Genomic DNA, 13,608 nt, shown 5'->3' on the forward strand with positions numbered 1-13,608 from the left:
ATCCTAATTCTTGATTCAAATCCGACAATTGTCTAGATCTGGGGGATACGCCCGCAGTACTCTTGGGTATCCTGTCTATTTCCGGCTCCATAATGCAATTAGAGTCTCCCCCTATAATTGTATGACGAGCACCGAGAGCCATCAGTTTGGAGAAGGCTTCCGTTATAAATTTGAAAGGATGTACCGGGGGACAATACTGGTTTAAAATCCCATATTCCTCTCCATTTATAAGGGCTTTAATTAGTATATATCGTCCAGATTCATCTTTTATCTGACTTAGGATTTTGAAAGGGAGATTCTTCCAAATAAGAATGACTACCCCCCTACTTTGAGCTGGAGGAAGAAAAGAAGGCCTGATCAAAGCCACCCTGTTGTAATTTCAAATATCCTTTATCCAATAAATGCGTCTCCTGCAGAAGAGCTATATCAATCCATTCTTTCGAGGTTTGATAATATTTTCTTCGTAGGTTTGATAATATTTTCTTCCTTCTGATTGGAGAATTACTCCCCTTGATATTCCAGGTGCACCATTTAATCGAATGACTAACCATAACCATCCAGGCAAGTCCGAGACCCCCTGGGAGGAGAAACACCATCCAAAACACCTCGAGCATAGACCATAGTAAATTCACAAAAAGTGATTCTTTATTACACTCACACTATTATAATAAAAAACTATTTCTAAATAAAAAAAACAAAAAGATATTTAAACTGAGATTTTCCCCCTGGTTTCCAGGGGAATCACTTCCTTTCCGAAAACCCATCATATCCTCTCCCGACCAGTGCCCCACCCTTGACCCAGGCACCCCATAAGAGTGAATAAAATTCAAGTGTACGACCAAGCTGAAGTTAACAGTGAGTACCCTCCCTCCTCCCCACCCACCCCAACACCTCGATATATTTGGTGATGTTAATACACACTTATAACAGCACACAAACCAATAGCCACTCTCAGACAACAACTCACCAAAACGAAGGACCCGATACCCAGCATGAGCAAAACTAACATAGTGTACAAAATGCCATGCAAGGACTGCACAAAACACTATATAGGACAAACAGGAAGACAGCTAACGATCCGCATCCACGAACATCAACTAGCCACGAAATGACACGACCAGCTATCCCTAGTAGCCACACACGCAGACAACAAGCAACATGAATTTGACTGGGACAACACTACCATTATAGGGCAAGCGAAACAAAGAACAGCCAGGGAATTCCTAGAAGTTTGGCACTCATCCACAAACTCCATCAACAAACACATAGACCTGGACCCAATATACCGGCCACTACAGCGGACAGCTGAAACTGACAACCGGAAGCGGCAGGGACAGGCCACTATAAATGTCGGAGGAAACACCACAGAAGCGCTTCACAGGAAGCTCCCAAGCACTGAGGATGTCACCTAGACAGGGGACGAAATGTTTGCAACAAAAACTTCCAGCTCGGCGAACAGAACCACAGCAGAGCACGACAGACTCAGACTTGCTGGGTTGCCGCCATCTTGGATCTCCCCCGCCCAGATGCACCTTCAATAAATCTACCGTCCCTGCCTCTACTTCTGCTGGCAATGCATTCCAGACATCTATCACCCTCTGAGTAAAGTACTTTCTGTGTGCATCTCCAACATGATGTCCCAACTCCTGTACTCAGTATGTGAACAATGAAGGCAAGTGTGCAAAACACCTTCATCACCCCCGTCTACCAGTGATGGAACTTTCAAGAACAATGAACCCGAACACCCCCAGGTCTCTGTTCTACAACACGACCCTGGCCCAAATATTACCTGTACAAGTCTAGCCCTCTAATTTAGCAAAATGCAACCCCGCACATATCCATACCTCTCTCATACACACGCTCTCTCTCAGACACACACATACACCACCCTCTCAACACACTCACCCTCGCGCAGGCTCATTCTCCATCACAATCACACTTTATCAAGCATGCACACATGCAAATACACACTCACCGACGCACACAGTCTTATACACAAACACACTACACACACTTTCCTGATGAAGGGCTTTTCCCTGAAACGTTGATTTTCCTGCTCCGCGGATGCTGCCTGACTTGCTGCAATACCACATTCTTGATCCTAAACTTGTTACCCTCTAGTTCTGGGCTCCCCCATCCAAAGGAAAATACCATGTCTATTTACCTTATCCATGTCCCTCATGACGATATAAAAGCGTATAAGGTCACTCATCAGACTCTGGCACGCTACGGAAAACAGTCCCAGCCTGTCCTTATGTCTCTCCTCACCCGGGTAACCAAGACGCATACCTGAGGTCACAAAGTCTGCTCCCTCCCTGGATTCACTCCAGTTGCTACAAGTGAGCCTGCTCCACAATCATTAAGATCATGGCTGATCTATCCATCGTCTCATCTCCTCCTCCCTGCACTGTCACGAGGAACCCCTTCATTCCCCTATCAGGCAAAAACCCACCTAACTGTGTCTTGAAAAAACTTAATGAAGCTGCCTCTATTGCTTCCTTGGCCAGAGAGTATTCCATAGATTTTGATGAAGGCCTTTTGCCCAAAACATCTATTTTCCTGCTCCTCGGATGCTGCATGACTAGCTGTGCTTTTCCAGCACCACTCTAATCTAGACTATTCCATAGATTCACGACTCTCTGGGAAAAGCAGTTCCTCCTCAACTCTGTCTGAAAGCTACTCCCTCTAACCTTGAGGCCCAGTCTCACCTACCAGCAGAAATTACTGGACAGGGTAGGGCTTCATCCCCAATTGCAATGACATTGGAAAGATGTTTCCATTGGTAGGAGACTAGGACCACAGGGCACAGCTTTAAGAATAAAGGGAAGACCTCTAGGAACAGAGATAAGCGATGTCGCTTTTTCTGCTGACAGTGAGGAGCATGGATAATGTGTTGGTGACACCAGCGAGCAGGTGCGCTGTTGTTCACACCACAGAACAGACAAAATGTGCTCTGTGGCGATGCTGGTGTTATTGACAGATTTTAAGTGTTCAAATGCCAAGAGGAGAAACAAAGGGTAGAGCCACAGTTCTTTTTCCCCATGTGGCTCAACATTTTATAGCTTTTGCATTTTGTCTGGCTGCTCACTTTTTTTTTAAAATGTCTTTTCATCAGTATAGGGATGAGGTTCACAACAAGAGGGCATAGGTTTCGGGTGAGAGGAGAAAGATATTAAAGGTACCTAAAGGGCAACTTTTCCATGCAGAGGGTGGTGCACATATGAAATGAACTGCCAGAGGAAGTAGTGGAGGCCGGTACAATTACAGCATTTAAAACACATCTGAATGGATATATGAACAGGAAGGGATTAGTAGGATATGAGCCAAGTGCTGGCAAATGGGACTAGATTAATTTAGGATATCTGGTTGGCATGGAAAGGTTGGACCGAATGGGTCTGTTTCCGTGCTGCACATCTATGACTCTAAATAAAAAGTATATTTTTCCAAATAACAAACTATATCCATGTTAACAAGGCTTAGTGCACCATATGCTTTACTAACCATTCTCAACAGGTCCTGCCCTCTGAATGACTGAGGAACATATACATGCTGGTGCATAATCTCCTTCACTAGTATTTACACACTAACCCCAGCAATTGCACAAGTAATAGCAAAGAGCAAACAGCACAAGGATTAAAAAACAGTGAGGGGCAAACAGCACAAGGATTAAACAAACAGTGAGGGGGAAACAGCACAGGCGCCAGTAAAAGCAGATGGAAAGTGAGTGTAAAATGTCACTATGACAGGACAGGACAGGACAGGCCCCACATTCCTTCCCCTCCATCCCCCCCCAACCTGCCTCACCTTTCACCTCCCGGGCCCAGTACCTTCCAAGTGGCCCCATAGTTGACACAGGGGCCGCCCCACGACCAGTAGAACTCCACCACCCAGGCGGCCGACGAGTTCCCAAGCAGGCCATTAACCCCATCCGCCTCCAGAATGCTCACCGGCTCCTGGCTGCTGTACAGCCGGCCGGTGTGGCCGTGACACAGCTGCAGGGGGGACACTGCCACGTTTCCAGGAGCCCTGTCTACATTGGGAAAGCTCACGGCTCAATTTAAACAGATATTCCGACATCTAACGGAACGGCGTCATATCTAAAGGGGGAAATCTGCATTTTAAAGGGACATGGACATTTTAACGGGCTATTTCTGCAAATAAAGAGATGTAGATGGACGAGATTATATTTCAAAGGGATGTGGTCACATTCAAAGGGATATCTTAATATGTAAAGTGACGCAGTTATATCTAAATGAATCTACATTTCGAAGAGACGTTGCCCTATTTATAAGTAGAGACAATAGGTGTGAATTCTGTCTGCGTCCCAATGTTGAGTCAGACTGACATTTTTCTTAGGAGAAAGTGAGGACTGCAGATGCTGGAGATCAGAGCTGAACACGTGTTGCTGGAAAAGCGCAGGTCAGGCAGCATCCAGGGAACAGGAGAATCGACAACCCTTCTTCGCTCGTGCCCGAAACGTCGATTCTCCTGCTCCTTGGATGCTGCTTGACCTGCTGCACTTTTCCAGCAACACATTTTCAGCAGCTGACATTTTTCTTAGAAAAGCTCTGCATTTAAATTACATTCTTGAGAAGGTAAGTTATAGATTCGGGTGTAGGTTAGGGAGAATTGGCCGTGCTAAGTTACCCATAGTGACCAGGGATGTACAGGTTAGGGTGGCTTGGCCATGGGAAATACGGAGGAAGGGGTTGGGTATGGATGGGATACTGTTCAGAGGGCCAGAGTGAAATCGATGGGCTGAATGGTCTGCTTCCACATTGTCAGACTTCGATGACCCTCCCCACAAAGGAGCATTTTATCTGCATCTATCCTGTCAAGCCCCTTTCAGAATTCTACTGGTTTCAATAGAGGTATACAGCACAGAAACAGACCATTCGGTCCAATTCGTCCATGCCGACCAGGATTCCAAACTAAACCAGTCCCACTTGCCTGCATTTGGCCCATATCCCTCTAAACCTTTCTATTCATGTACCCATCCAAATGCTGTTTCAATGTTGTCACTGTACCTGCATCTACCACATCCTCAGCAAGGTCATTCCACATGCAAATCACCCTCTTTCAAAATGCCCCTCCGGTTCCTTTTAAATCTCTCTCCTTACATTTACAAAAAAATGCCCCCCTAGTTTTGAGTTCCCCTATGCTAAGCAAGAGCTATTTGCTATTCACCTTACCTCCAATCCTCATGATTTTATCAATCGCAATGAGGTCACCCCCCCCCCCCCCCAACCTCCTGTGCTCCAGTGAATAAAGTCTCAGTCCTGCATGGAATTTTGTAGATAACGTTGGTTGTGTTCATGGGTTGTACTGGGTCTTTTAAAGTTTGATAGTTTTTGTTTCAGAGTGTTGGTGGGTTTGTGTGCTACTAGGATTCCGAGGGGTCTTAGTAGTCTGGCTGTCATTTCTGAAACTTCTTTGATGTATGATAAGGTGGTTAGGGTTTCTGGCTGTGTTTGGTCTGCTTGTCATAGTTTGTTCTTGAGGAATCTGTGCACTATTATTTGAGTATCCGTTCTTCTTGAAGACGTTGTATAGGTGGCTCTCGTCTGTTTTCCGAAGTTCGTCTGTGCCGCAGCGTGTGGTGGCTCGTCGGAATAGTCTTCTGATACAGCTTTGTTTGTGTGTGTTGGGATGGTTGCTGGTGTCGACAGAAAGGACAACGGAGAACTACAAACCGGCGTATACAGAAAACCAACAAACACTGACCAAATACTTAGCTACACCAGTGGGGGCCTGCAGGTCAAGGCCTCCCTATACATGGATGACATCGCCGTTTTCTGCTAAGATCCACTGTCCGTGCGCAGACTCATGTGCATATATGACCAGTTCGAACGGGCCTGGGGGGCCAAGTGAAACCTAGGCAAGAGCGAGGCCATGCTCTTCGGGAACTGGGCAGACCAATCCTCGGTCCCCTTCACCATCAGGACTGACCACCTGAAGTTGATGGGTATTTGGGGGGGGGGGGGGGGCTGGGGCATGCGCCAAGTCTTGGGAGGAGCGTATCAGCAAAGTGAGGCAGAAACTGGGCAGATGGAAGCTACAGTAGCTATCATGGGAAAAAACCTGGTCATCAGGTGTGAGGCACTGACATCACTGTTATACGTGGCACAGGTCTGGCCTATTCCCAGAACCTGCGCCACTGCAGTCACCCAGGCCATCTTCCAATTTATATGGAGGTCAGAGATGTATTGGGTCCGAAGGGACTCGCTGTACAAAGATCTGGGCAACGGGGGAAAAAATACACACAATGCCACCCGCACCCTGATGGCCACCTGTGTGTGTGGCGGCATCAAGCTGTGCGTGGATCCCCGATACGCAAACACCAAGTGTCACTACGTACTGAGGTACGTGTCCCCGGTGTTGCGAAGGATGGGCCTGGTCTCGCTGCCGCGGAACGCTCCGAGTCGTTGGACCGTTCCATATCACCTGTCCTTTGTGGAGAAGTTTATGAAGAAAAACACCTTTGACCACAAGTCCATCAGGAAGTGGTCAGCACGTAGTGTCCTTGAGACCCTTCAGGAAAAGGAGAGGGCGGATCCTATTGAGGGGTTCCCTCAGCAGACTGTCAAAGCCATTTGGAAGAATGCCTCATCGCCAGAATTTTCCAACAAGCACCAAGACATGGCTTGGTTGGTGGTGAGAAGGGCTCTGTCTGTGAGATCCTTTATGCACGCCCAGACTCTCAGCCGCACCACACGCTGCCCTCGAAGTGGCTGCAGGGGGGGACGAGACTGTCACACACCTCCTTCTGGAATGTGCCTACGCAGAAGAAGTCAGGAGAGGAATGCAGTGGTGTTTGTCGAGGTTCGTCCCGAGCAGCGCCGTGACGCGGGATTCCGTGCTCTACGGTCTGTTCCCCGGGACGCACACTGAGACGAACATCACCTGTGCCTGGAGGATCATCAACTCAGTGAAGGACGCTCTCTGGGCGGTCCAAAACTTGTTGATCTTCCAGCTGAAGGAGTTGACCCCGACTGAGTGTTGCAGACTGGCACATTCCAAGGTCCAGGATTACGTGTTGAGGGACGCGCTGAAGCTTGGGGCAGCTGCCACCAAGGCGCGGTGGGGAAAGACCACCGTGTAACATCTGCCTGCCTAACAAAGAACAGGGGGCCCATGCAGTCATTTGGGGTCTGCTGATGGCTCAGCTAAATATATGGACATATGATTGTCTAGACCTGTATATACAAATTATAAATTCTGATCTCTGTATGTAAGTGGTTACATATGTATGGCATGACCAACTGTACAGACCATCAAATTATTTTATGAATAAAGTATATTTTTGAAATAAAAAATATCAGACATGCGAGTTGTGCAAGGTTACTTTATGAACTCTCCAATTAGCTCAGACTGGTATCTCTTTATGATAGGAGTTTATCTCGCTAGCAAGCTGGGTAGGTTTTTAACCACCTGATGGATAGTTCAAAGTCTGTAGGAGCGATCAGTCAAGCGTACACAGATCTATCAATTAACCTTTCTTCCTTACAAATTATTGTCTTTCACTGTTATCTGTCTAATTAAAAATATGCAATGTTTTTGCAAACTTTTGTATGAAGGAAGCCACTTTGTATCAGTACATCAGAGTAGCCTGCTGGGGCACTGGAAGAGCTGGTACTCGATTCTCCGAGTTATTAGAACCTGGTTAGTTCAGCTTATAGGTGTCAGTGTTATGCTGCAACAGTGATGCTATCAGTAAATAAAGGGGATGACTAAAATTAAACTAAACTGTAAGAGGGTTTTATTCCAGGCTTCCAAAGAGTACGATCTCCAGGACAAACCAAGAGAGAGGCTTTACAGGTCTGAATCCACGAGGGATTCCCTGGGCCGCCTCAAACCTCCACTTTAACATGGGAGGTAGGACAAAATGGCTTCTGCTTGGCTAACTCGGTCGGAACTGAGTCAGGCAGATACTTGTGACTCAAAACAAACAAGGATCCACAGACTGACATAAATCCGGTGAAAAAAATTGCAAATGCAGAAGTAACAATGTGAACCTAACCATTGATCACAGAAGTAACGGTTTGACCCTAACCACCAGACAGGACAAATACGATTCCAAGAACAGGTTGTCTACCACAAATTATGATAGACTAAGTCAAAAATGCACGAGGACCTTGCGGGATCTGATTGGTTGTTACTATGTGATCTTGCTCAATATCTGACTCTAAACAATGTACATAAGTTCTATCCAAACTCTGTATAAGTCGGCGGATTCTTTTGGTACTCTAGGAGTACTCATCAGTGGCCCAGTGGTTTGCACTGCTGCCTCACAGCACCAGGAGTCCCAGGTTCGATTCCAGCCTCCGGGGGCTGTCTGTGTGGAGTTTGCACATTCTCCCCGTGTCTGTGTGGGTTTTCTCCCACAATTTGGTGTATTGGACATGCTAAACTGCCCATAATGTTAGGTGCATTAGTTAGAGGGAGATGGGTCTGGGTGGGCTACTATTCAGAAGAGAAAGTGAGGTCTGCAGATGCTGGAGATCAGAGCTGAAAATGTGTTGCTGGAAAAGCGCAGCAGGTCAGGCAGCATCCAGGGAACAGGAGAATCGACGTTTCGGGCATAGGCCCTTCTTCAGGAATCAACTTCAGAGGATCGGTGTGGACTGGTTGGGCCGAAGGGCCCGTTTCCACACTGTTGGGAATTTAATCGAATCTAATCCTTCTGGGCTGATCAGAGTCTAGCGACCCGGCTGTATCAAAGAATAAACTATTGCTTGTGTGATTGACAAAGAGTCATTTCCAGGTGTGTTTATTGACCAATCCAAGAAATCCGAAGATCCGGACTCGCAGTCCGAACAGCCAGACAGGAAATGGTTAATGTCCCCAGGATGTGGGGAGCAAATAAGACACCAAGGCATTAACACCAAGGCATTTACCAGGGAGAAACTGAACATACAGACGTGACAAACATTAGTGGCAAGCCAGAATCACAGATGTACAGCACAGAAACAGTCCCTTCAGTCCAATCTGACCAGATATCCTAAATCAATCTAGTCCCATTTGGCAGCACTTGGCCCATGTCCCTCTAAATGCTTCCCAACATATACCCATCCAGATACCTTTTAAAGGTTGTAATTGTACCAGCAGCCACCACTTCCTCTGGCAGCTCATTCTTTACACACACCACCCTCTGTATATAGGAGTTGCCCCTTAGGTTTCTTTTAAATCTCACCCTCACCATAAGCCTATGAGCAATCCCAGATCAAAGATCTTGTCTGTTTACACTCGCCATGCCCCACATTATTTTATACAAGGTTGTAGGGTCACCCCTGTGGGATATCGGTAAAGCAGTGTTACTTCTGCAACCATAATTGCTACTGCAAGGTAAATGAACTAACGCCAAGGTATAATTGTTTCAGCCAAGAGTGGAGTTAACAAGAATGAAAGCTATGTGAAGGAAATATATAATTGCTTTTGTATTAGCTAAAATGTGCATCCATTGTTTGCAGGCACATTTCATGTAAGATGTTACAGACAAACAGATAAGGTGCTGTGAGGGGAGGGGGTGTGGGTTAAGCTAGATATGCTCGTACAAACAGTTATAAGCATCGGTTTCCTGCTTCTGCAAAAACAAAGAAAAACACAATCAAGGAGTTCAGAAGGCTCAGTGTCGGCGAAAAATGGGAGGAAATGTTGCTTTCGCAAACAAGGAAGCAGCTTGCAGTGAAAGGGGACATACGCTAACACTTTGTTCACGCACATGGCCGGATAAGGCAAGAAATAGACAAGAGTAATGGGCGCCACCGGGAAAGAATGGAGGGACAAACCGATCTTTTGAGGGTCAGCTTGGAACATCGGGGGGGGGGGGGGGGGGGGGCGGATGTGAATGAGGGTAAGAAGCTGAATGTACTGGAGCCAAAGTGGAGGAAGAACAGAGGATGCAAAACCCATTTGAAGCTGCAATGAGGAATATTGCATGTGCTGTACTTGTACCTGTGGCAGTTAATGGTGGGAATCGGGTGCATTTTAAACATCAAAACAGAAAAGATATCCAGCCCTCCCCCTTCCCAATCTCTATCCTTCAGTCCCTCCTTACCCGGGTAACTAAGACACATACCTGAGTTTGCGGAGTCTGCTCCCTCCCTGGATTCACTCCAGTTGCTACAAGTGACCAATTTCCCCTCCTCCCATCTCTGTCTCCCTCCCAGGATGAAGAGTCGTACAGAGGGCGGGAGATTCACTTTGAAACTGACAGGGCCACTTCCGCGTTGTGGCGTCACAAAGGAACTAGGGGCGGGGCGAGGAAAAGTGACGGTACAGAGCACGGGGCGTGTCCGTCAGCGGGCCGCCTCACTGCGTATGCGCTGCCCCAGCAGCAGACGGGGAGGACAACTCACTTTCCAAAACCCCTCCCTTCAGAGAATCCTCAGAGTGTGGAAGCAGGCCACTCGGCCTCACCGACCCTCCCAAGGGTCACCCACCCACTCCCCTACATTTAACCCTGAGTAATGCACCTTACCTGCATATTATGCCTAATTTAGCATGGCCGATCCACCCTAACCTGCACATCCCTGGGCACTATGGGTAGTTTAGCATGGCCAATTCACCCTAACCTGCACATCCCTGGGCACTATGGGTATTTCAGCATGGCCAATCCACTTTAGATTAGAGTGGTACTGGAAAAGCACAGCAGTTCAGGCAGCATCCGAGGAGCAGGAAAATCGACGTTTCGGGCAAAAGCCCTTCATCAGCAATAGAGGCAGTGTGCCTGCAGGGTGGTGAGATAAATGAGAGGGAGAGGGGGGTGGGGAGAAAGTAATATAGAGTACAATAGGTGAATAGGGGTGGGGATGAAGGTGATAGGTCAGACAGGAGGGTGGAGTGGCCTGTTCGGATCCGAACTCTGCTTGGTTAAAGGTGGTCTGGAATCCGTGTAGGATGAGTTGGTTACGGAGGTAGGCACTGAGGAAGCAAATGTGGCTGTGGTAGCGAGTCTGTTTCTGGTCATGGTTGAAAAGCTTCAGGGCAGAGGAAATGACCTGGGAGTTGCAGTGGGAGAGGGACTCCCTGAGATTCCTGTAGAGAGAGGATGAAAACTTCTTCAAGGCAGGCATCCTTGCAAGAGGATTTGCAGTAGGGTTAAAATCAACTAGGTAAAAACAAGGACTGCAGATACTAGAAACCAGATTCTAGAATCACACAACTCCAGGTTGTAGTCCAACAAGCTTCTTTGGAAGCAGTAACTTTTGGAGTGCTGCCTCTTCATCAGGTGGTTGTGGAGGATAAGATCCTAAGACACAATTTAGAGCAAAACATTCCAGCGTCCTGCCACTGAAATGGTATATTGAACAAACCTGGATTGTTAAGTCTTCCACCTTTTCAAATAGGTTGCAGGTCTCATTACAATGTAAATCCCAGAATTTCTTGTTGTCACCTTTGAGATAACAAGGTTTTATAGCAAAAGCTCACATCTCAGCTCAGACAATGCATTAAAGGTGTGAGGTCAGAGTCTGCCTGTATCCCAAACTTGAGTCAGACTGGTTCTATTTCCAAAGTCAAATTTACAAACTATTACATGTATTGACTGCCTGCAGATTTTTGCTTTAAAAAATGCACATAGAATGTATCTGCAAATATACATCCACACACACACACACACAAACAAGTTTGTTGGTGAATTTGTCCTTGCAGAATTATCTTACTTTGCTCAAAAACTGCATGAATCCATGTAAGATTCTGTAAATCAGTTTAACCATTGTGGCACAGACAGTCTCACACAGGGGAGCTCACACCAATTGGTAAAGTTCACTTGAGGATTTAACTATTTTAAAAGGTTTTGTGATTTACATTTGAAAGAACTGAAACTATCATGGTCATTCGAACAGATGGGAGACTTAACAAACAATCCAGGTCTTTTTCAATATATAATTTCAGTTACATCAACTATAAACTGTTGCTATAAATTCTGTCTTACAATCTTATATTCCACAATCCCCTGTTGAAGGAGCTGCACTCTGAAAGCTACTGCTTCCAATTAAACTTGTTGGACAGACTTCCTCAAGTAGGGCACCATACGAATCCTGGGAGACTGCTATTTCTTGTTTACTTCATAATGAACAAACATTAAGCACGATCGCCTATTTATTTCTAATTTTGTTTCATTTTTCTTGTTTAATTCCCTGTGATGATGTGGGAAAATTGTTAGATTTGGGTCAGCCATTTTGTCACATATTAAAGCCTGGAAACCATTTTGAATCTCAGCTTAGTGCCTGCTTGTTAAAGTTTGTGATTCCCAGGGTCAGCGGAGACGGTTGGCCTTGCAGCTGTGCTGCTTCCCGATAAACAGATTCTTTCCTGACATGGGGCTTTATTTCCATCCCCCACAGTTGGCGAGTCAGGCAGTTAATTCCCTGGTCCTCTCAGGTCACCGGCCGATATCCTTTGAGAGATGAAATATCGAGGGTGGTTGCTGCTTTTGTTGTGTCCAAAATAAAGAGGAAAGCTGGCCAGGGACAAAAGTGCTATTAGAAATGTTGATACAATTCTCCCTACTCAGCCACAAGATACTAGTGAGAGACTCAACAGGGTCCTGGCGTCTGGATGTAATACTGCTGAGAGCACTTGTGCTTTACAAAGTTAATAAAAATCAATTTGCTTACCCCAGGGTTATGAGAGGTGAAACCCTATCTGATAAGCCCTGGACCCACACTGAGGTCCGTGGCATGCTTCAAGATGCCCCCAATCTGTTCGAGTGCCCAACATTGGTTTTAATTGGTGAGTAGAAATCTGAAGTATAATTGCTCGCTTCAGGATGTCCAGACTTGAGTGAATTCGACATACAGGACACATTGGGCAACCATTAAAGACTCCGTTGTATTTCCCCGGGTTGTGGACTCATGCAGAGACACAAACAACTTGTGTTCAAAACAGTGTTTGATTTGCAAATGGAACAGCTGAGAGGGATTTAGAGTTTGCACACTTGGTTAAGCAGCAATGTGTCACAGCCAGGATTTCTGAGGCTCAACTCCCGAACTTGGGCTGCTCTGGAATGTGAGTGCCTCATTAGCCTTGGAAGGAAGGAAGGAATAAACAAAAGCTGACAAACTGAGATATGAAGAAAGTTGGAAAATGTTACAGAGAGACACACACAGGCTGAAGTTTGCAGGAAAGTTAACACTTCATAATCTGGTTTCAATGCACATTAGCCTGGGTATGGTACTGATATCACAGGGGCCTCAAAAAGGGTACTCCCTCAATACTCAAACCAAAATGTGGGTGACCCCTGCTGGACTGGTTTGTGTTCATTCTTTGCTACTGCCTATTTCAGTTGATGATGTACATTATTGTTAACACTCACAAACCTGGTGGCACCCAGATTTTCAGAAAGCAGCTAGGAAAAGATCTGAAGCGTGTTTAATTTGTAAACAAACAAGATGCATACTCTAAGAGGGATGCCCTGTGTTTGTTCACCACCTCCTTGCTTGAACGGCCTTTTTTTAATTGTCTACAGCTTGCTTATATAGAATCACCTCGTGTACATTGTTATGAATATTGTCTAATAAGAGTAGATGTATTTAGTAGATGAATCAAAACCATCTCAATGACTGAAACAGCTGACACTGGATTGTTGGACAAGTGGGAAATATT

General features: G+C 46.1%; 3 protein-coding genes across 5 annotated transcripts in view; 1 reads left to right on the top strand and 2 right to left on the bottom strand.

Annotated features, from left to right (window-relative positions):
- LOC148144324 (uncharacterized) overlaps positions 1-13,608 on the bottom strand; it is a 222,541-nt gene that overhangs the window by 115,485 nt on the left and 93,448 nt on the right. The window lies entirely within an intron of this gene.
- Positions 1-13,608, top strand: part of LOC122543538 (uncharacterized) — a 144,810-nt gene that overhangs the window by 67,429 nt on the left and 63,773 nt on the right. The gene's annotated exons all lie outside the window — the stretch shown is intronic.
- The window catches only part of LOC148144325 (uncharacterized), a 46,171-nt gene that overhangs the window by 21,240 nt on the left and 11,323 nt on the right, over positions 1-13,608 (bottom strand). Inside the window, exon 1 of one of the 3 annotated variants that reach the window (XM_087974680.1) lies at positions 10,079-10,205. The exons of 1 other annotated variant lie outside the window; for it this stretch is intronic. The gene's annotated coding sequence lies outside the window, so the exon portion shown is untranslated. Of the gene's footprint in view, positions 1-3,804; positions 3,820-10,078; positions 10,206-13,608 lie in introns of those variants that run through there. One more of the 3 variants, XM_087974681.1, reaches the window with a different exon arrangement.

This window comes from Chiloscyllium plagiosum, unplaced genomic scaffold (genome assembly GCF_037043375.1).
Source record: "Chiloscyllium plagiosum isolate Xiang-an unplaced genomic scaffold, Cpla_swu_hap1 HiC_scaffold_27, whole genome shotgun sequence".
Taxonomy (NCBI): Eukaryota; Metazoa; Chordata; class Chondrichthyes; order Orectolobiformes; family Hemiscylliidae; genus Chiloscyllium; species Chiloscyllium plagiosum.